General features: G+C 43.2%; 1 long non-coding RNA gene across 1 annotated transcript; it reads right to left on the reverse strand.

Annotated features, from left to right (window-relative positions):
• Window positions 1-234: 234 nt before the first annotated feature.
• On the reverse strand, window positions 235-4,624 carry LOC130685079 (uncharacterized). The gene is made up of 3 exons (XR_008999516.1): window positions 4,550-4,624; window positions 3,754-3,889; window positions 235-2,735 (listed from the first exon to the last, which is right to left on the reverse strand). It is a non-coding gene; the product is annotated as an uncharacterized LOC130685079 (long non-coding RNA).
• Between the last annotated feature and the right edge of the window lie 16,859 nt (window positions 4,625-21,483).

Raw genomic sequence — 21,483 nt, forward strand, 5'->3', positions numbered from 1 at the left:
TGGCAGGGAGTTAGGAAAAGGGTCTGTTCCTCACTCCCCTCTCCAGCTGAGCATTTCTGCCCCCTATTCTCTCTGTCTGTCTCTGTCTCTGTCTCTGTCTCTCTCTCTCACACACACACACACACGTCTTTGCTCCTTCTGATCTCCTACAGAGCCTGTCCCCCACCCCACCACCCCCACCCTTCCCAGGAGAAGATGCAGCCACTGCCTTTGAGGAGTGTTAAGTGTGGCTGGGCAAACACCAGGCTGAGCCATCCACAGGAAACCACACAGGACCAAGGCCCAGAGAAGTCTGCTCTGCTTTGAGGCCAGGCAGGAGAAGGGCACCCAGATTACAGAGAAGGAGGGCAGGCAGGGGAAGGAGCAGGGACAGGGGCTTTTCTGCAGGTGGTGGGCATCGTCTAATAAGGAAAGTGGAGTGGAACGTAGGTGGACAGGTGGGAACAAGGAGTGAAGGCTTGGAGAGTCCCCTGCCTTGATCCATGGAAAACTCCCATTCCAGAAGTAAAGCAAAGGGCTATTTTTTAGAGGGGATCTAAGGCATCATGGAGGTGGGGGCATGACATTCATTGAATAATATGAAAAAGCCTCCTTCCCCATTTGGAAGCATGTGTGTGTGCATGTTTGTGTGTATAAACGTGGGCATCTCTGGCTCCTGAGCCACAGAGGGACCAGATTACATGCACCAGGCTCAGAGCTGAGTCCGGCATTCCCCTCCGGCCCCCTGCCTTTCCAGCCCTGTCCTGAGGAGAGATGGAATGGGTCAGGGAACCCGGACACGAAGAAAGGCAAGTGGCCTGTCCCGGGACAAAGAGCGAGATGAATGAAAGCTCAAGGGTCTGGGATCCTAGCACTCCTGCTAAATATTACCTCCCTTCTTGTAATAGCTGCTCCAAATGGCCCTGTCCCAAATTCTCAAAGAGATATCCCTGGACAGAAGTCAAAGAGCCCAACAAGCCGCCATAAGAACAAAACTAAAGAAGTCACTGCCTCCACCCACCAGTCTGTGACATTCTCCCAGGCCCCAGGAATCAGTCTGCATTCCAGCGGACTCTTCCTAGAATCTGACTTCTAGGGAAGAAGGGCAAGGAGGGAGAAGGCTGGAGGTCAGTGAGGCCTGGGCCTGGGGGTCACAAGAAGAGAAAGGAGACACTCTGGGGTGCCCCTGTGAGTGGACTGAGCCTCTGGGGTGTCCCCACAGACCCAGAACACTTGTTCCCAACCAGCCCCTTTGTTCTTGAATTTCTGCCCTCCGCTTCTCCATTCCTCACTCCCACCATCCCCAGCGGAGCCAATTTGAGAATGTGGAGAGCCAGGGGGCACACAGTGAATTGAACCCTTCCCTCACCCAGGCCCTCTGGCCCAGAACAGTTCATCCTGTGCTGTGCTACCTGGGAGGCAAGGAAAGCCCTGGGGTCCAAGCTCCACTGTGGGCCGAACTTAAGTTTTGAGAATCCCCGGACTGAGAGATGGGGGACAGTGTCTCTCCTGGCTTCCTCAGTCCCACCCACCCTGGAACTTCACTCACTTAGGGTACTTCTTGGCCTTGAGGACAGCTGAGGGGGAGGAGTAGGGGAGATAAGAAAGCATGGGATCCTTACCTCTCTACCCAGAACAACAGCCCACCCTTTGCTTCCAGAATTATCTTGCATCCTTATCTGTTCCCCTATCACCACTCCCTCCCCCAGGTATAAACATCTTTAATGGCTTCCCATTGTTGAAGGTATAAAATTCAATCTCCTTATCCCTGCATTCCATCTTTCCACCGCCCTTATTGGTCCTCCTACTAACTTTCCAATCACCTCCTTCTCTGAAACATCTGTTCCACCTTAACTGATACCAAACAAGGTCTCCTAAACTGCCTCCTGCTCACTCCTCTATTCTCTACATCCCACACTTCCCCCAAGACTCAGCTCAGATCACACCTCCTCCCTGAAGCCTTCCATCAGTGCCACTAGCTGGCTGCTGGTGCTCTCTCCTCCTCTGGAAACCTCTTATTAGCCCCGCTCATCCCAATCATTCTTCTAGTGCTTGGGTGCCTGTCTCCATATGTTGGCTGGCATCGCTCCTCTGAATGGACGTTGGCTGGTCCAGTGGCAGTGCGCCTGCTCTACTACCCCAGGAGAGATGGTGTAAGAAGCCCAAAGCAGTCAAATCCCGAGACACCCCCAGGAGCCGCCCACATCATCATTAGAACCAGAGGTCCCCTCCAGAGTCAGAAGCAAGGTCTGCATAACACAGCGGCCATGAAGGATGCGGGGAGACCCAGAGACAAGGCCTGAGGCAGGGGGTATGGGAAGTACTGGGAGGCAGACTCCTTCCCCCAGGAAAAAGGATGAAATGCAGGGACTTGGGGGGGTGAGGGGTAGAGGGGGGCAGAAACTAGTTCCTGGGAAAGAATGTGGTATTTATCCTAGAAGAAAGAAAATGAAAGCTTCCTGGAGAGGAGGGGGCTTGGCCTTATCTGATGTTTACATTCCAGGGGGCCCCTGTACCTAATTAGAAAATACCTGAGGATCCTGGCTACGTGCAGAAGAGAGGATCTCGGGCGCCTCCCTGGCCCCCACCCCCCATCCTGCTCCCCTCACCTCTGACCTCCTGGCTTGCTCTGTGGATGGATGATAGCAGCAGGGGCTCTGTTGCCATTTCTGTTTCTTCTACATTGGACCCATCCTTTAAGCTAGATTCCTTGGGTGATAACAAGACAGGGTCTGGAAACTGTCAGGGTTCCACTCCTGCAGGAAAAACCAAAGCAAAATAAGACGAATAGTCACTGAGCAAAACTGCCGATTCTCTCAGTCAGCCTGCCACCCCCACTGCCCTCACCTCACTACAGGGCGTCCAGGGTGCGGCTACCTCATCCATTCACCCATCTGACTGTTCTTTCAAGTCACTTACTAGGGCCTTGAGTGAAGATCCAGGGTGGGTGGGACCGAGGGATCTGAGAGAAACGCTATCACCCCATCTCAGTCCGGGGGCGCCCAGACCTAGTTTTGCCCACAGTGCAGCTTGGACCCCAAGCGCTTCCCTGACTCCCAGGTAGCACAGCACAGGCCTACTGAGTCAGACACAGTGCTGAGGTACAGACACTTCTGGGGAGTCTTGGTCCTCAACGATATATGGTGAAAGCTATAATCCAGCCGTAAACATGCTGTGAGTGGGTGGCAGCAAAGTTTTGTCTTATAGGTCTAGGTAAGGTCCCAGAAGAAATGACATCTGAGCTGGTCCTTGAAGGATCCATACAGGTGAGCCAGAAGTGGCAAAGCAGAGAAGGGCATTGCAGGCAGAGGTCCAGACGCATCCCCAACACACATCAGCTGACTGGCTGTCTCCTACATCAGAATCCTCTCTCACTCTGCTAGATTCTCGCCATTAGCCCCAAACACGTTCTCGTGTTGCCCACCCTAAAACCAGCTCCCTGGACCCCCTTTCCTAGCTCTCTGCTCCTTCTCACAACTGTCCCCTGCCTCACCCCTTCCCTCCAGGCTGGCCCCGGCTCCCACCGCCCCACAGAAGCTGCTCTAGCCAAGGGTCCTAGAGACTTCACATTGTCAAAATCAGTGGCCTTGACATTCCCTATATTCCTCGACCTCTTAGCTTTCAGCAGCTGAACATTCCCTTCTTCATGAAACACTCACTCTCCTTTCCACAAAAGTTCTTTACTATCTTGCTGTAAAATCCATTCCCAGTACTTCTTATGAATCCCTATGCAGTCAAACTCTAGAAGATTGATTCCTGAATCCAGTTTCCTACCTGAAAAGGGCTAATCCACCTGAATGGTCCAGGACTCCCATCTCCGACCTCAAATTCTACCTGCCTAGATGGAGAAGCCACTGACAACTTGAAGCTGGTTGCTTCCGCCCAAGAGTCTGCACCAGGCTTGTATGTTCTGAAAGATTCAAAATCATTCTAATCCATATTCCTTCTATTTCCTTTCCTGTTGTAATTCTTAACACTTAAGGTAGGCAATCAGGTTACAGAAATCTAAAACACAAACACCATCATAAAATTTTTAGAATTTGTTTAACAACGCTATTGCTATTTTAAAAACAAGGGCCCTGAGTGATTCACCCCCACCCCCCCAATTAAGAGGAGATATTAAAATGATGGCTCCAGTCATGGGCTTATAGATCAAAACCATCTTTCAGATTTTATTTGTTGCCCTACTTTTAATTTTGCCTAGTATTATTTCTTCTAAACTTTATACGTGTTGTTTTTCCCAATTACGTAAGTCTAGAAACCAAACTCCAGCCAACATTATGCTTCTTTGACAAATTCAGTTACCCACCTATGCCTTTCCAAGAGAAGATGCTCTTTGGAAGGAAAAATTGTAAGTTCCCTGAGAAGAGCTGACGGTTCTCTCTCTCTCATCCTCTTTTGCCCATCTTATCTTATCTGTCATTACCTTTAAATTTCCCTCCGGCATGGGACAGGAAGCCTCTAGGAATGAGCCTTCCTTCTGGCAAAATGGGACAATGCCCTGAACATTAAAAAGGCCACTTTAAACATACTTAAATTCACAATAAATTGTCCATCAGCAATAACTTACATGAAATATCTTGATGAAAAGGGAGAAATGATAAGGAAAACTTCTGAGACATCCTGAAATGAAGTGACTGAAGGGCTGGAAAACAGGGGAGAGAGACAAGGGAAGGTCATCCGTCAATTGCTGTGGCCTGTAACTAACCAGAAACTCCACATTCCTGGATGAAGTCATTTCAACAAGTATCTAGAAGATCCCAGAACCACTTCATCCCTCTGTGCATGACCAGCGCCAGACCACCCCACCAACCAGTCCTTGAGCCTTCTAAGCACCTTTCCCCAGACTTGCCCTGCTTTGCATTAGCCACCTTCTTTATCTGTGGCCAAAGTGAATTTAAACAAATTTCTTTCCTTAAGACTCCTTACAAATGTCCCTTCTTTCTTGAGTCTGGCAGACAAATTGTTTCTGAGAACTGGCCTTGCTGCTAGTGAAGCAGAAACTTCCTTCCTGTCCCAGCACTCAGTCCTTAAATGGCTAGTATCTGTAAAGGCTCTTTTATTTCAGAGATTTACAGTCTCTAGAGTTTCTGATTTGTCAAGTCTATGAAACTTTCAACTTGATGCCACCTTTTGGATGCCTCTTAGGCATTTCAGGTTTAACCTGTTCAAAACGGAAAACTATCGATCTTAGCCCCCCACCAGCTCCTTCTTAATTATCGCTCATCTTAGTAAATAATACACCATCTATCCAGTGGCTTGTGCCAGAAAACTGGGAATCATATTTGACTCCTCTTTCTGCCTCAGCCCTCCATCTAATGGATTAAGTCTACTTCCAAAACATACCCAAACCTATTCCTTTCTCCCCTTCTCCATACCATGTCCAGGCTGCAGCCACCTCTGCTCTGTATTACAACACCTCCCTCACAGGAGGTCTTCTTGGGGCCACCAGCTACCCCTTAGCCCTTCTCCTCACACCATCCAGCTTGGTCTTCCCTAAAAAGAAAACTCCCCATGTCCCTCACCCACTTAAAATCCCTCCATGGCCTCAGAAATGTCCAAACTACACAGCCAATCCCCTGACTCTCTCCAGCCCCATCTTTCCCAGTCTCCCCCTTGCTGACTGGCCTTCAGCCACACTAGGCTTCACTTGAGTCTTCTAACCAGCCCATTTTTCCAGCCCAAACCCGTGGGGGTGTGGTCCTCTCTGCCAGTCACACTTGACACAACCACTCTACTCATATACATTGCTCCCTCCCACCTCATCCTCAAGGATATTTCCCTTACCTTCCCAGGCTCTAGTTAATGCTCTGGTACCCAGAAGGTACTCAGTGAACACAGAGATGAGAGGACAGGAAAGAAGGAAAAGACATGGTGAAAGGGTGAGGTGCACAGTAGGAACAGGGAGGGACCTAGGGATGAGAATGGAGAGGTACCTCGAGCTGTCCTTTTAAGCATTTAGTTCCAAGACCCACACCTGTTTGAATTAGAAGTTTTGTTCCTGGCACTGCACTGTTACAATGATCCATTGAATTGCAGACCTCTGGCTCCAGCAGGCCTTGTGGAAGCAGCTTGCCTCTTAAACCTTCCTCTGCCCCCTGGTGGACTTCAAGGTGCAGACGACTGTTCCCGTCTAACCTGGGACTACTGTGCTGTGCTCTGATTTTCTGCCTTATAGCACCACCATTTGGCCAGAACTGCCAATAGTTGGCTTCTCCACCACATTCACCTCCAACTTCATTTCAACCTGCACCCCATTGGTCAGAGCTCATAGAATCATGGCCTCTTGGAGTTCAGGCAACAGCAATAGACAAAGTCCCCTCCAGAGCCTCATTCATACTTGAGATTTATTCTGAAGGCCATGCCAGAGGTGCAAATAGAGTTGCAATCAAGGAACTGGCAATGTGAATGTCAGCCATGGTCCCCCAACCGGACTTCTCCCTTGTGCCCAAGTTATCCCGGGTTTCCTGGTCCTGTCCACTTCCTCTGACACACCTCTCACCCCCCTTCAGTGACCTTGTGTGCAATCATCAGCCTCCCACCGGATACTTTCCCAGATTAGCTCAGTCCTATTAACATTATCTTTCTCTGTTAGTCTGATTTCTATTTCTCTGTCAATCTGATTCTCACCACACTTTAAAAAATAAATGTCATTTTGCCTTATTACAAAAGCAGGACATGTTCATCATAGAAAATTAGAAAACACAGATGAGCAGAAATAAGTAAATGTTAGAACCTCCAGAATATAACACAGATAACCAGAGCTGATACCCTGATGTGTATCCCTCATTATATTTAACATTCATGTGTTGTTGTTATTTCATGAAAGTGAGATTGCATTGTACCCACTGTTTTGCAATCTCCTCTTTACAAAAAACCTGTATCAAGGGAATTTCCTTCCCTATCATAAATGTTCATCAACATAGATTCTAATAATACTATTTTTAAGGATTGAACTGTTCCCCTCAATAAATGGATATGGCATCATTTATTTAACCAATCCCCTAGTTTTAGCTACATTGCTTTTAGTTGTTCGCTATCATAACCTGAGCTGAAACAAGCATCCCTCTGGTCATCTGTAATTTTGCATTGTAAATGCTCCTGTGGGTGGCATGCTTACCTTGTTAAACTGAGAACCCAATAGATAGCACTGCCCTGCACCTCTTTCCCTCACACAGAGCCACACTTGCAGCCACCAGCCTGTCCCCTTATGTCCTCCTATAAGCACAGGGACCACGAGATTTGCTTCTCACCTGAATCCCACCATCTCAGCGCTCAACTTCTCCAGGGCACCACGTCTTACTCTTTTCTTACCCAGGACATAAATCCGTATCCATCTATGAATTTTAGTTTAAAAGTAAGGTGGTATTTTTACCTTGGTGTTTATGTACTTTATAATAATATCTAATATAATAATAGTAGATTTTATTATAAATATAATGTAATAATAATAATATATTTTATTATAAATAATAACTATTATTTATAATAATATCTACTATTATTATATTATATATTATTATAAATAATACAGTTTCTTGACTATTTTATACAGAGCTACCACTCTTTGAGTGCTTATTCTGTGCCACGTTGAATTTGAAATAAATTTTCCCTAAGCTTCCCAAGATAGGGAAGTATTAGTGGCCCTATGTTTTGGGACAGGAAATGGGGGTTTAGGGCAAGGCCAAGTGGCTAATGGAAAGAGCTTTGAGGTCGGCCCAGACTTAACTTTGAATTGTTTATCAGTTGTGGGTGTCACAAGCTGTGTCACAAGCCCACCCCAGATGGGTCTCAAAAAGTAAAATTGACTGTGATTATCTCTAGGCAAGGTGTGTACTCCTCCGTCTTCCACCACTGGCACCACTTCCTGTGACTTTCACTGCTTCACATATTTGCCTCTCTGAACCCTGACAACATTTGAAATTGAGAGCCCTGAAAATACTATCCCATGTGATCTTCAACAAAGACCTTTAAGGATGGCAGGGCTGTGGGAGTAGTCCACCTTGAGTTAAGCAATAAGGGGATACATTGTACAGAATTTTAAACAACAATAAAACTGACTGCAAGTCTATTTTTGTTATCCTCATACTGGGCAACTCTAAACAAGGTCAGTGCTAAAATATTCCGTGAGAAAATCTTTGGGCACTCCAAGTTATGAAAAATTGTTGCAATTACTGTTGAGTTTTAATAATAAATGTATAAGCTTCAAAAGGATACACTTTCGTTACCTATCTTTTAATAAACAATAAACATAGTATTCTATATGGAGTGAATACCCAATGTTTTCCACTATACCCATTCATTTTGAGAGAAGGAAGTCTTCCTCCTGTCCCGATGACCAGCTCTATACCTCACTCAAGATGCAACCATTATTATAGGGTTTTTATGTATAAGTAGATATCATTTTAATCCCTGTATATAAATGAGGAAACTGACGGTGCTCACAGAACTGATACTAGATCTTTCCCTTGACACCACACCATCACCCTGACATCATCTTGAGCTTACATGCACGTCCTGGGTGTACATCCTGGATTAAGAGCCTCAGAGAGAAAGGGCTGTGCATGCAACCTCCTCAGGCCCTTACCCAGCACAGGCCACTGGGCAGTACAGCAGCAGCAGGCCGGGGACCTAGCCCGTGATTAAGCTGTTTTGTGATCCTGGACAAATCTTTTGACTTCCTCACTGGCCTTCTTAGACACTGGGCTATGTTGTGACTGAAACAAGGTTAAGTAGAAAGCTGTTTGGAAAGTAAAAACGTTGTATGATTCGAGGAAGGGAAGAGGCAGATGATAGGGTTTACTTCGTACTTTAATTTGGACAAGCGTGTCCTTGTTCAGATGTAAAGTTCCTAGAAGAATGTTCTTGTTCACTGCCTTCTTCTTTTAGAGGGTTGACTCCCATTTCTCTATGAGTCCTAAGCCCCGTGCAAATAAGAACCTGTCAAAGGGGTTGCATGGGCACCTGAAGGTTTGGGGCCAAACCACATTCCGAGGTTAGCAACGCTTCCTTCAAGAAGCAGCCAGGGGGCGCAACCAGTTGGGGTTCAGGACAGGAGGAAATTCAATCATGCGGAGCAGCCTATATCCCCAGAGGAGGAACACTTGTACCCTGCCTGGGCTGATACTGGGACTGCACAGACAGCAGTACCCTGGCTCAGCCATCGCTGCATAACCAAACATCTCAGGACTTAAAGGCTTACAGCATACTCATCTATCAGCTATCAGCTCTGCTCAGCTGGGCAGTTCCTCTGCTCTCACCTGGAGTTGCTCATGTGGCTGCAGTCACCTGGATCAGGAGGGTCCAAGATGGCCTCACTTACACGTGAGGCTGTCAGCCAGGGTGCCTCATTTCTCCTCCCTGAGGCCTTCCAGCAGGACTGCCTGGGTTTCTTACCTGGTAATGGCAGGTCCCAAGAGAGTAAAAGTGGAAGCTCAGAGATCTCTGGAAGTCTAGTCTCCAGAAGTCACATATTGTCACTTCTGATGTATTTGTTGACCAAAGCAAGTCACAGGACAATTCTAGATTCAAGGAGTAGTAAAATAGCCTGCCTCTTGATGAAAGAGCTACAAAACTACCTTGTTCACGGTTTTCAACTCACCCCAGCTTTGTAATACATCATTCAGTAATTCTCATCAATCAACCAACCTACGTTTATTGAACACCTAAAATGCACTAGCTATTGTGCTAGATGTTAAAGTATGAAAGAACTCTAAAACCCAGTCTCTGCAGGAAAAATTGTGAAAGACTTTGAAATGAGCAAAAGATTCCTGGGTGCCTTTCAGCGGAATGCTGGGCTTTGTCTAGGGACCCTTCAGTTTTATTTGATTCTGTAAGGGTCTGTGCCTTTGATTTTTATTTAAGTTTACAAAAATAGCTTATTTTACAGACTCTCAATAGGACTTCAACCTCTTACTTTAAGATATACCAAGAATATCTTCAGTATAATAATCAATATGTTCAGTATAACCTGATTGTTTTTGATAGGACTCATTAGCCGCTCTGCAAGTTGGAAAAACTAAGTGTCTCTGCTATAGTTAATGCAAATGATTTCTGTCCAGTAAGATAAAACTGGTTTCTGCCCAGTAAAAAAGATGATTCCAAATTTTTCACTTTAGTACCTATAGGATATTACCCAGTTTTGTACATACTAGAAAATTCATTTCAACATTCCCAGTTTGCCTATAAATGACTGCTCTTCAGATTCTCCTTTCAGTTGGTTTTAAGAAATTGCAGGTTTCTCATTGATTAGTGAGTTGCATAAAATCTTTGATGTTTGTTCACTTCACATTTGCGTGAGAGTCGTTATTTTACCTTTTTGAAAATTAACCTAATACTTTCCTCATCTGTAAAATTGCAGTAATAACAATACTTCCTTTTAGGGTTGTTAAGTGGAAGAAATTAGATAAAATATATAGATATACTGTCACAGTACCAAGCACATAATAAATGCTCAATAAGTATTAGCTGCTTTATTGTTATTATTATTATTATTCAAAGGACTTAGCATTTAGTTGTGAAATCACACAAAAGAGCAGCAAAGAGTTTAAGTACACCATTAAGCTCTAAACTATGAGACAAAGGTTATTAATCCTGGTATTCAAAACAGGTTAATGGAGTCTGGCATAATCTAGGAAGGCTCCTGGAAGAGGAATGGTCTTAGCTGATCCTTGAAGGATGGGCAGAATTGGAGAAGGAAAGAAAAGGAGGAAGAGACCATCCCAGGCAAGCAAGGTCAAGGTGAAAATGAGTATAACTTTCACAGACTCTGTGACAACTTTATCAGTGCTGCATTTACCTTTATCTATTAGAGAGAACTTCACTATTAATTTCTCATTTATTCACAAACATACAATGAAAATATCAATCAGTTGAATTATTTTCTTATCAATACCTGCTAAAAGCACTTTTTTTTCCATCCTCCTGGACTGGAGCACATTATTAGCTACTAAAGATTAGTAAACTGCTGAGGGGCAGGCTGCTAGGTCTGTAGTTGTTTCTCAAATGCCTTTCAGCATATTTGAGACAAGCCTATTTGAGAATAGGTCTGACCTGGTTAATAAGAACAGAAAAGAAGAACTTGAACCTGCTACTGACAAAAAATGAACAGCCCACACTACCTTCCCATCTGGGTCCAGAGTTGTGTATGGGTCTGAAACATTACACAGCAAATGTCTAGCCAAAATCCTCACCAGTTCCTCCTTTGACTAACAATATCCAGCACAGAAAGTGGGAACCACAGCTTCTCTGGTGGTAGAGGTGAATTTGGGGAAGAAAAAGCCTACCCATGATGCTGGGGTTCTTGTTTGCGGAGCCAAAGAATGAGCTTCACAAACAGTCAAGGTAGGAGAGCAAGGTACAGGCTTTTATTTAGAGATACAGTGAAAGGGCAGAATTCCCGGCTTACGCCAGGAGGAGACACGAGAGTCCGTAGTGGTGCATTGTCTAGGGGGTTTTGTAGGCAGCTGAGGATTTTTTGAGAACATGAGAAAAACTTAGGGGTGTGGACTTGTTAAATGGTCTCTGAATATTTAGAATTAACTTAACACAAGCAACTTCCTCTGATGATTTCTCCCTGAGATACCAGCATCTTGTTCTGGGGGCACAGGAAACAAGGCCACCTGCTCAGCCCCACAAAGTGGGCTGAGGTATTGTTTGCTAAAGAGTAAATTAAGAATTTCTAACGTCTTAACTTCTTGGGTATTAAAATGCAATCTTATCTTTAAGGTGGAATCCTTCCTGCCTTTTACTGTGTTGTTTATGCCTGGGCTTACCTGCTAAATTAGTTGCCCAGTTTGCAAAATCACTTCATCAGATCTGAAGGAGAAAGACAGCACATAGGCCTGGGCCTTTTAGTATGCTAAAGAGAACCTTACACATGATTATAAATGGTTAGCATAATAAAACATGTGCTACTCTTCTTTATCTGGGGAACATTAACTGATTTTACTGAAGAATGATTCTAGAGCGCAATGTTTAACATAGAGTTTTAGCAGGGGGGTTTCCTTGCATGTAGTTGCATTGCTCTGATGGCAAATATCCCGCCCTGCCCCCTCCAGAGGCCGTCACCTTACTCTGACTACATGCACAGTCCCTGTCTCACCCATACTCCTCAAGGAGAAATTCTCACCAAAAAGAACATTTACAGGGTACAAGGCCTTGGAGGAGAGGATAAATATAAAACGTCTCCTGGAGCCTATAATCTAATCAGAGGAATAAAATAAAGCATGTACCCAACTAAAGAGCAGACCAAGCCAAGAAAACGTCTTGGAATAGGGCTTCTCCTGCGAAGGATTTGGCAAGACTGAGAAGGTACAGGCTATTCTAGATGAAAAGAATAGTGAATAATAGTGGGAAAATCCAGCATCTGCTCTGAGCAAGGCAGAAGTTGGTAACAGATAAGATTGGAGAAACAGCTGAAGGCGGATTATGAAGCAGTTTGGATGCCAGGGAGTAGTGCCTTGGAAAGAGATAAGATTTGCATTAGTCAGATCTCCAGAAAAAATGGAACCAATAGGATGTATAGCATTATATATTAAGAGAAGATTTATTACAGAAATTGGCTCACGTGACTATGGAATCTGAGAAGTCCCTTGACCTGCCCAGTGCAAGCTGGAGTCCCAGGAAAGCTGGCGGTGTAATTCAGTCTGAGTCCAGAGGACTGAGACCCAGAAGGACAACTCTCTGAGGTCAGAAGATGGGTGTCTCAGCACAACCAGAGAGAGTGAATTCGACCTTCTCTGTCTTCTGTTTTATCAAGCCCTCAGTGGATTGGATGATGTCCACCAGCATGGGTGAAGTCAACCTCTACTTAATCAACTTGTTCAAATGCTAATATCTTCCAGAGATGCCATCATAGACACATCCAGAAATGTTTTACCAGCTCTCTGGGCATCCCTTAGCCCAGTCAAGTTGACACATAAAATCAACCATCACAGAGCACAGTTTTAGGAGGATTAAATCCAGGCACAGTGTACTGGGTAGACTGGCACAAGGGTGTGTTCTTTTCCTACATATATATTGTAAGTCTGGGGAGAGGAAATCTTGGGGTAAAATACCTCTGAAAAACCAAAATCAATCAAAGGGAGAAATAAAGTTTAAAATCCTTTTATTTCTTACGAACTGCAGTCTGGGGCCTTCTCTCTTTCCTGCTTCAGCAGATGCAAAACTGGCCCTTCCCCTCACCTACAAACTGCAGTCCAGGGCCATCCCTCTCCTCTGCTACGGAAGAAGCAAGCCAGCAAGCAAGCCAGCCCCCTTCCCTTAACCCTTCAGGTTCAGACACACCCTCGGTTGCCAGGTAATTATCTATTGATATGGAGATGAACTTCTCTCCACCCCTGAGGAATGATGCAAATGCCCTAAAGCCACACTTCTCTCCGTCCTCAATTCTGATGCTACCTACCTGGAGATAGCACCAGATTCCCCAGGTTAAGGGCTCCTTCCTGCAAGACTGCCTGCCACCCCCACACACACTCCAGATGCTGGTCACAAGCCCCAAGCAGTCAGTTAACCTGTGCTTCTGACCTACTGCCTACAGGTTAGAGGTTCCAACAACCTCCCCCTTAGGTTGGAATCATTTGCTAGAGTAGCTCACAAAATTTAGGAAAACATGTTTACCAGTTTAATAAAGGATACTGTAAAGAGATACACAGGGCAGGGTCCCAAATAATGGACCTTCTATCCTTGTGGAGCTTAGGGCCTGGCTCAGTGGCAAGTAGAGGCATTCTGGTTCCCCAAGCATAGAAGCTCTCTAACAAAGAAGCAGGACCCAGCAAAGGAGAAGCAGAGAGAGATAAGCTCTTCTCACTGGGTTTTTGTGAGGGCTTCATTACATAGTCATGATTGACTATAAAGTATTGGCCATTGGCTGATTCATTCTTCAGGCCTGCCCTGAGGTTGGGTCCAAAAATCTCATTAACATGACAAAACACCCAGTTCACCTTTAAGACTGCCATGTTTTCAGGAACCGTGGATGAAGACCAAACATACCTGGGAAATATGTATTTGGTCATCTAAATGACCAAATATGTATTTCTTATGACTCATTATGTCACAATGGGTAGAGATGAAGCGGAGTGGGACAACTCTTCAAACAGCCCAGAGGGGAAAGGAGAGTCATAAGTAGAGCAGAGGTGGTGAGCATGGAGCAGAGGGAAGAATGGGATAGTTAGCAGCAACCTGTGCTCACCTCCCCCTCACTCACCAAGTTCCAGCCACAGTGGTCTCCTTACTGGACCTCAAACATGCCAGGCCTCCTCCTCAAAGTCTTTACCTTTGCAACTCTCTCTCCCAAATATCTGTAAGTGTCACTCCCTCATTTCCTTCATCTCTACTAAGTCACCAGGACTACCAATTATAAAATAGGACCCTTCCCCCAACATGGCACACCCTATCTCTTTCACCTTGCTTTATCTTTCTCCATGGCACTTACCACCATCTGACCTATAATATATTTAATTCTTATTGTCCAGCCATTTCCAATAGGATGTACATTCCATGAGGGCACATATTTTTTTAGTTCACCACTGCATCCCCAGTACCTAGAACAGGGCTGATGTGAGCATCCATCATGGAGCTGCTTATGTCAGGCTTGCCTGCTTTCCTGCCCACTGCCTCCGTAAACTTACCCCACCCTAAAAAGTGTGCTGGTGAACGCCTAAACCAGATAATTTCATATGTCAGGCATGCCGGTGAACTCCCGAACTGGCTAACCCTGTATGTGGACTGTCCCCTCTTATTTCCAACCCCCGGATGGATGGACTGGACTGTATGAGGGACCAGACACAGAGCCCCTGTGGCAAGCTCATCCCAGAGGTCCCTGACACTGGGCCAAAGACATGTGCTCCGAGGCTTTCTCCTGCTCATCTGCCCACGCCAATCTGCTCCATTACCAATGCATCACTCCACTGGAACTGTCTCCACTGCACCACCTTCCCCTTGGGACAGACTAGAGGCTCATTGGGACAGCCCAGACCCAAACCATCCATCATGACCAGTATGAGATGTATAGAACCATGATATGTGTGATTTTCAGATATGCTTGATCCCTCCCTTTGAGTGTTGTGTGAAAGGAAATGGCAAAATACACCATGTGATTCGTGCAACCTTAACAGTGTTAAGTTCATTAGTCTCCATCGCCCTGTGGATCTCTATTTCCTGACCTGCTCACGTCAGGGTACACAGTATGAATACTCAATTAATAATTAGATGGGGAGGTTAATATGACACCAAGCGTTTGAAACTGTGACTTGGAAGACAGTAGTACCGTTAATAGAGATAGGAAAGCTGGAATAGAAAAATGAGTGTGTTCAACTTGGAACATGTTGAATTTGAGATGTCTAAGAGAGTAATTGAAAATTCAGGACTAGTCCAGAGCAAACTCACAGGGCAGGGGAAAGCAAAATCCAAATCTCCAAAAGAGAGAAAACTGGTAGAAAAAAAGTTTAATGGAGGAGCAGGACCGAGTGTCAGGCAGAAAGGATGCAACGCAGGGTCATAAAGGGAAAGTAAATCACTAGGTCAGAAACAATAAAGGGGTGTTTAGGTTGAATATGAAATATGTCAGGGTCAAGGCCATGAGAAAGAACCATTAGGCCCCTTACAGGCTGCATTTATATGTTGCTGGCGATAAGGGGCCAGATAGGATGAATGGATTAAAAAGCAGGCAGAAGCTGCCCCCATCCTCCCGCAGTTCAGGCAAGGCAAGAAACCCAGAGTTGGAGGCATCTATGGAGCTCATCAGGAACTGCAATACAAAGATATTATCTTTCCTCTGTTTGAACAGGAATGACAACAGAAGCTTTTGGAATTGATGAGTCACTAAGGAAGAAAATGTAGGACACAACTTGCAACTAGTGGCCCAGGGGCTAAATTGGCACCCAAGTATGATTTATTTGGGCTACACAGGGTTTTTAATTTTTTTTAATTAATGTCCACTTTTAAATGTTGGGATTTTCACTCCCCCAAAAAAATCCTTATTTCTGGTTTACATTGTAAAAATAGGAAGATCTGGTAACACTGGACCCACATTTCACTTGTTAGTAGGAGTCTGGGCTGAGTTGTGACTACTGCCTTTTAAGGAAGGGTATAGGGTAGACTGGGCTTGCATACCAAACTAGAAGGGGCTTAACAGAATGAATATTTGTTTCTTACTCAGGCAAAGTCCATGGTGAATTGGGTAACTCTCCAGGGCTGCTCTCCTAGCAATGACTCAGGGATCTAGGCTGCTTACACCCAATGGCTCTATTTCACCTTGTGTTCTCCATGACCGGCCGGGACAGTAACTATTCAGACCAGGATGCTTAAGTAGTTTTTTCATGCTTCCTACCTGATATGACACATGTTACTTCCACAGACAGTCCATTTGCCAAAACTAGGCACATGTCTGCCTCCCTCCCAGCAAGGCCCTGAGAAACAGGAAGCTCAGGCACAGGGTGAGCAGGAAATGTCTCTGCCACAGGGACCTTGCTCAGAATGCAGCCTGCCACAAAACCTACCAGGCTACTTAACTCATTCACATCATCTGTCTGACTCCTGGAGCATTTTGCATTTGCAGCCTTTTGGTGCAAAATGAGAGGAGGGCTGGAGAGTGAACCCGGTGAAATGCTACCAGGGAGTAGTCACAGTCAACAAGACTTCCCTATTCTATCCACTCTACTTTCCCCTGCATTGTGCTTCTTCTGTTTATCCTTGTTCTGCAGAGCCCACTAGGAACAGAGCTGCAGAGAGAACTTGCTCTCTTAGGCTCGGGGCAGTATGAATCCTGTGGTAAAATACTATTCAGGAAGACTCAATTTATTTGTTGGCCCTTAAAAGGGCTTGTTTTAAACATCTTATTTTCCCCCTTTTTTATATTATTACTATTGACTGTTCCTCCTTTCTGCCTTCTTTTGGGTTACTTAAATAGCTTTTAGAATTCCACATTAATTTACTTAATGGTTTTTTAGCTATACTTCTTTGTATTGTTATATCCTTAATTTTCACAGCCTCGTTAGAGTTCATATTGTATCTATTCAGATAGAAGAAACATCTCCCTTTACGCTGTACTGGTAATATATGTATTACATCTAAATACATTATAAATCCCATAAGACAATGTTCCAATATTTGCTTTTAACAGTAAGAAATATTTTAAAGAAATTAAGAAGGAAAAAAAGTATTTTATTTATGCAGCAGTTTACTATTTCTGATACTCTCCATTCTTCCCTGAAGATCTGAATTTCCCTCTGGTATCATTTCCCCTCAGCTTAAAGAACTTCCCTTAGCTTTCTTTGTAATGTAGTTCCACTGACACAAACAATTCAGCCATTTTAAGTGTTCAACTCAGTGGATTTTAGTAAGTTCAGAGTTGTGCCATCATCATCACAATTAATTTTAGAACATTTTCATCATCCCCCCCCCAAAAAAATCCATACCTGTTAGCAGTCATTCTCCATTCCTTCCATCCTCCCGGCCTTACCCAGCCATTAATATATTTTGTCTCTACAGATTTGTCAGTTCTGATCATTCCACATAAATAGATTTATGCAATATGTGGTGTTTTGCCTCTTGCTTCTTTCCCTTAGCAGAATGTTTTCAAGGTTCATCAATCTTGTAGCATGCATCAGTACTTCATTCTTTTTTATTGACAAAGAATATTTTCTCTGGGTATAGAACTCCAGTGACAATTTTTCTTCTTTTGGCACTTTAAAAATCTTATTTCCCTCTCTTGTGGCCTCCATAGTTTATGATAAGCCCATGGCCATTCAAATTATTATTCCCTTGTATATGATACGTCACTTTTTTTTTTCTGTATACTTTCAAGATGTTCTTGTTATCATTGGTTTTCAGCATTCTGACTATAGTAAATCAATGCAGTTTTCTTCATATTTATGCTGTTTATGGTTTTCAGAGTTTCTTGAATCTTAACAAACATGGGAAATTTGGGTATATTATTTCTTCCAATACTTTTCTACTTCATCTCTCCTCTCCTTTTGAGACTTCAATAACATGTCACAAAGGTATTGTCCATAGCTCCCTAAGGTGTTCTTTGCTTTTTTTCCCTCTCTTCTTCAGAAATGATTTGATCATTTCTATTTATCTATCTTCAAGCATAGAGACCTTTTCTTATCATCTCTATTCTGCTTTTAATCCCAGCTCATGAAATATATTTCAGATATTGTATTTTTCATTTGTAAAACTTCCATTTGGTTCTTTTTATAGTCTCTCTTCTCTGCTGAGATTTCCTACCTTCTCATTCATTACAAGAATATTTTACTTTATCTCAATGAGCACAGTTGTCATTTCAACAGCTGGATTATTTCAGGGTTGGCCTCTGTTGATTGTCTTGTCCCCTGAGAATGGGTCACATTTCCATGTTTTTCATATATTGAATAATTTTGATTGCAGCCTACGCATTGAGAAAGTCATGTTGTGGAGACTCTAGATTCTGTTATTTCCCTCTGTAGTAGGCAGATTAATGGCCTCCTCAAAGATGTCTGTATCCGAATCCCTGAAATCTGGGAATATGTTATGTTACACAGCAAAGGGGAATTAAGGCTAAGGTTGCTAACCGTATGATCTTAAAATAGGAAGGTTATACTGGATTTTCCAGGTGATCCCAATGTAACACAGGGGTCCTTAAAAGTGAAAGAGGAAGCCAGAAGAAGAGTCAGAGTCGCATGATCAATATAAGAAGGATTCAACCTGATGTTTCTGGCTTTGAAAATGGAGGAAGAGGACCATGAGTCATGGAATGTGGGCATTACATGGAAAAATCAATGAAACAAATTCTACAGTAGAGATTCCAAAAGGAATACAGTCCTGCCAACACTTTGATTTTAGTCCAGGGAAACCCATTTCAGGCTTCTGACCCAGAGCTGTAGGAGAATAAATCTGTGCTGTTACCACTAAATTTGTGGTAATTTCTTACAGCAGGAACAAGAAATCAACTCATCCTCCCAAGATGTGCATGTTTTATTTTAGTAAGGAATTAAGCTGATTAGCCCCAGATTGCTAACTCTCACTCAAGGCAGACAGCAGCTCAGACCTCAATTCATTCTGTTTTGTTTTGTTTTGTTTTTTTCCCTCAGCTGACCTGTTTGCAGCCTGCTTTGTGTATTCATGGTCCAAGGACCAGCCAGAGACTTGGGCAGAGACCACACCAGAATTCTGGCTCTCTTCTTTATAGGACTCCCCCCTTGCTTTCTGAGAGCAATGATTGCCCTGGGCCATGCCTTCCTCACAGCAGAGATGCGGCAGGTTATCTAGCAAAGCTTCAAGACCACACCAGGCATTAGTACTTATTTCCAAGTTTCAGCTCTCCTCCAAAATCAGTTTGCCTTTGTTCCACAGCTTCCAGATAACTGTGGGATTTGGTTTTTTATATTTGTCCAGAACTTAATGTTGTTATCTATGAGAAGGTCAATCCACTAGGTAACTTATTTACTATATCAGAGACAGAACTCCTAAACAATCTTGATATGTTATTTTAAATTAACCTTACACATTAAAAACTCAATGATAAAAATACTTTTACTTTGGGGAAATACACATCTTTAAAGTAGTGATATAGTTTGCTTGGATTATGGGGACAGAAGACAGCAAGCACACAATGATAATTTGATTATTTCAGCTACCCAAGCATAACAAAATAGAAGTAATTGGCAGTAGAAACCATGGTTCATTATTATTAATGGATTAGCTTAGTCCTGGTTATCTGAGTAATGTCTTTGCCATTTTTACCAGGAGGAAGATCACAATATCCACAAGTAGCATCACAGAATCACAAAATGACAAAAAAAGATCTTTGAAATCATCTAGTTTGATGCCCTTATTTTACAGATTAGAATAAATGCTTTAACTAACATTTATTAATGTGGTTGAGATTTAAAATCTTTTTAACTTCCAAATATAATTATTTATAATTATATATATATATATATATATTTTTTTTTAAGAAAACAGGGTAGTTTTCAAAAGGAAATTTGGAGAACTTCAAAAAAATTATTATAAAAACCTCAAATACTAAATTAAGCCAAAGAGCTTAGTAAATTCAGACTCCAGAAAACAAATATAAACTTAACACGCATTTGCTTGTTTGATTTTACTTAGTTTCCAAACATTTTTTGGTTTCAGATAGCCTGAAGGAATAAATCCTTCTTGCTTTATTATTGTGAAAGAAGCCACTGTTTTTAAGGGCTGTTTTCCAGTTCAATGAACACTAAATGAATCCAGACATATAAGTCAATATGCATTATGATAACTTCTTTCAAGTAAATTCCTTGAAAGTCTGGCCTTCGTACCAGCATAAGTGTTTTGAGCACCAACAATGTTCCAGATGCTGGCTAAAAGCACAAAGATAATCAGCATGGATGCTGCCCTATGGAGTTGTTAGAACAGGAGGCAAGGCAATTCAAAAAGAAAGGTGACAAGAGCCAAAGGGAAGGTGCATGCACAGTCCTGCTGGGTTTCAGAGAAAGAAGCTCAGAAAAAGCTTCCGAGAAAAGCTGACATTGGAAGAGCCCTTGAAGGATAGATTTTTACTGTTGACCTATTCAGTAGTGAGGGAAGAAAGAAAATTCTAGGCAAAGGAAATAGCAAAGAGCAAAAAAGCACTCAAAGTTAGGAAGTGCAAGGTATCATGGCTGCAACATGATAGTAGACAAGGGAGAATAGCAGGAATATAAGTGTGGACCAGTAATTTGGGGCTGGAGTATACACAGCCTTGAGTATCTGCCTAGTCATGTAGAGTCATGGAAGGTTTGCCAGCAAGGAAATGTGTTCAGGCCTATGCTTTAGGAAAACAAATCTGCTAGCTGCATATCTGATGGATAGAAGCTGCTAATGGTTGTAGGCAGGAAGATCCTTTAGGAGACTAATACAGTGGTTAGGGCAGGAAATGATGAAGGAAATAATAGGAAAATGAAAAAAAAAGATATGAAATAAGAAACACTACAAATGTCACGACTTGATAAGTGATTTTCAATAACCAATTTCTAACCCACAGAAACTGAGGGTTTGCTGTTTTATGCCAGTAAATTTTACAGTAATGTATAATTAACAGTTTATTTCTTCATTACAAATGCTAAAAGTGGTTGTCATAGAGTTATTTTGTGATTTTAACAGTTTTATTTTTTAAGAAGTCTCTGGGAAACTGGAAAGAATATAACCTGATAGACAGCTCTGGGTTTGTCATTCTGCCACTTACTGGTTGTGTGCACTTGGGTAAGGTACTTATTTTTTCTGAGTCTCAGAGTCATTATCTAAAAACAAGATTAATAATATAAACCTTAGAGGGTCATTCTGAAGACTAAATAAGCTAGTTTTTTAAGTGCTTGGCATATCCCTGGGATATATTAGGTGCTTAGTAACTGAAAAGTCTCTCCCTACCCTCCATGTACTTATCTCATCTGGCTTTTCTCTGAACTGTCTGAAATCTATGGTCTCAAATGGTCAATGCATTTTTCCCTTCTCAGATACCATTCCATTTTAATGACTTGAATCAGAAGATATACAGAATCT

This window comes from Manis pentadactyla, chromosome 10 (genome assembly GCF_030020395.1).
Source record: "Manis pentadactyla isolate mManPen7 chromosome 10, mManPen7.hap1, whole genome shotgun sequence".
In the NCBI taxonomy this organism is placed as follows: Eukaryota; Metazoa; Chordata; class Mammalia; order Pholidota; family Manidae; genus Manis; species Manis pentadactyla.